General features: G+C 46.4%; 1 pseudogene; it reads right to left on the reverse strand.

Moving 5' to 3' along the window:
* Positions 1 to 850: 850 nt before the first annotated feature.
* LOC117020667 (actin-like) lies at positions 851 to 2005 on the reverse strand (annotated as a pseudogene).
* Between the last annotated feature and the right edge of the window lie 338 nt (positions 2006 to 2343).

Consider the following 2343-nt stretch of genomic DNA (forward strand, 5'->3'; position numbering starts at 1 on the left):
GCTTTAAAAATTCAGTATTATTCAGGAGGAAGAGATGAAGAGTTAATTTGAAGAAGTGAGAGAAAACCCAAGTAAATTTTACAGAGACCCAGATTTGAACTCTATCCAGGAAAAACTTAGACTGAAAACAAACAAACAGGTCAATATATACATAGAAAAGAAAGTAAAATTAGAACATTAAAGGATAAATATAAATATTAGTAAAATATACAAAGAGAAAAGTTATTACTTCCTTACTTTTGTTTTCCTTTTTCCATTGATTGATTGGTTGATTGGAGAATAGAAATGGATTTTTTTTTTCTTTATGCTGTGCACTTTGTTGAACTGGTCTCAAGTCAGTGTACAGGTAAGCCCAGGCTGCCTCCACACCTCAGTCCACTCCCAGGGACAGCAAAAGTCTTCATACATCTCAAATTGGAGGAAAAAGTGAGGAGCATGGTGGCTGATCATTCAAAAGAAAAGAAACAAAAAGAACAAGTATTAAGGCAAAAATTTAAAAATATTTTGATTACATCGTTTACACAAAAGCAATGCTATCATCACTCTCCCATGTGACTCAGGCTCGGACTGGCCTTTCTTAGGGAGAAGTGGGCAGCTTTGGGGCAGGCAAGGGATTTCCTGTAACAATGCATCTCACAATACTTGGAATGACAGTTAAAAAAAAAAAAAGAACAATGTATAATCAAAGTCCTTAGCCATATTGCAGAACCTTGGGGATGCTCGCTCCAACCGACTGCTGTCACCTTTACCTTTACAGTTTTTAAATCCTGAGTCAAGGGCCAAAAAAAAAACAACAAACCAAATAAAGCCATGCCAGTCTCACCTTGTTTTCTGCCAAAGTTAGGTTTTGTCAAGAAAGGGTATAACCAATTAAGTAACAGTCTGCCCAGAAGCCTTTGCGGTCGATGACTGAGGGGCAGGGCTCCTGCTTGCTGATCCACATCTGCTGGAAGATGGACTGTGAGGCCAGGACGGATCCACAGATCCACACAGAATACCCAGGAGTACTGGCACTCAGGGGCACAATGATCTTGATCTTCATGGTGCTGGGGGCCAGGGCAGTGATCTCCTTCTGCATCCTGTCAGGGATGCTTGAGTCTATGGTGGTCCCACCAGACAGGATGGTGTGCATAGAGGTACTTGCAGATGGCAACATCACACTTCATGATGGAGTTAAAGGTAGTTTCGTGGATGTCACAGGATTCCAAGCCCAGGAAGGACAGGAAGGAACGCTGGGAGAGGGCCTGGGGCAACAGAACCGCTCATTGCAAATGGTGATAACCTATCCGTCGGGCAGCTCATAGCTGTTCTCCAGGGAGGAACTGGAGGCCACAGTGGCTATCTGCTCCAAGTCCAGGGTGACGCAGCACAGCTTCTCCTTGATGTCACCCACGCTGTCCTGCTCAGCGGTGGTGGTGAAGTTGTAGCCGCATTCTGTGAGTACCTTCATGAGGTAGTCTGTCAGGTCCCCGCCAGCCAGGTCCAGAGGTAGGATGGCATGGGGGAGGGCATACCCTCCAATGTGGGCACAGTGTGGGTGACCCCATCACCAGAGTCCATCACGATGCCAGTGGTATGGCCAGAGGCATATAAAGACAGCAAGGCCTGGATGGCCACGTACATGGCTGAGGTGGTGAAGGTCACAAACATTATCTGGGTCATCTTCTCACAGTTGGCCTTGGGGTTCAGAAGGGTATAGGTCAGCAGCACGGGGTACTTCTTAGGGGCCACAGGTGACTCATTGTAGAAGCTGTGGTGCCAGATCTTTTCCATGTTGTCCCAGTTGGTGACGATGCCATACTTCAAGGGTCAGAATGTCCCTCTTGCTCTGAGCCTCATTGCCCACAGAGGAGTCCTCTGACCCATGTCCACTATTACGCCCTGGTGCTGGGTGCCCCACAATGGAGGGAAAGATGGTCAGGAGGGCATTGTGGCGGGCAAAACCAGCCTTGCACATGCTGGCGCCGTTATCTACCACAAGGGCAGTGATAGCATTATCCATGGTGAGCTGGAGATGGTGTAGATTGGTGGCAGTGGTGGAACAACAAAGGCGAGAGGCTAATGTTGGTGGGCGGATGTGGTCTCGGCAGTGCATTTACTCTTAACAGAAGAAATTGCATTCTGTTTGAGATCATTGTAATAACCATGTTTCTAGTTTCGGTATTGATGACTTGGCTTCCTTTCATATACCCTACTCCAGTCCTCATCCTTGTTTATCACCTTAGGTGTGTCATTCCCCTTCAGGAGGGCATGCGATTCATATTGTAGAATCTGATCATATTAAACACATCCTCACTTCTTGCCTACATAACAAGGAGCTTTGTCTTCCTGCCATAACCACAA

Source organism: Rhinolophus ferrumequinum, chromosome 3, assembly GCF_004115265.2.
Source record: "Rhinolophus ferrumequinum isolate MPI-CBG mRhiFer1 chromosome 3, mRhiFer1_v1.p, whole genome shotgun sequence".
Lineage (NCBI taxonomy): Eukaryota > Metazoa > Chordata > Mammalia > Chiroptera > Rhinolophidae > Rhinolophus > Rhinolophus ferrumequinum.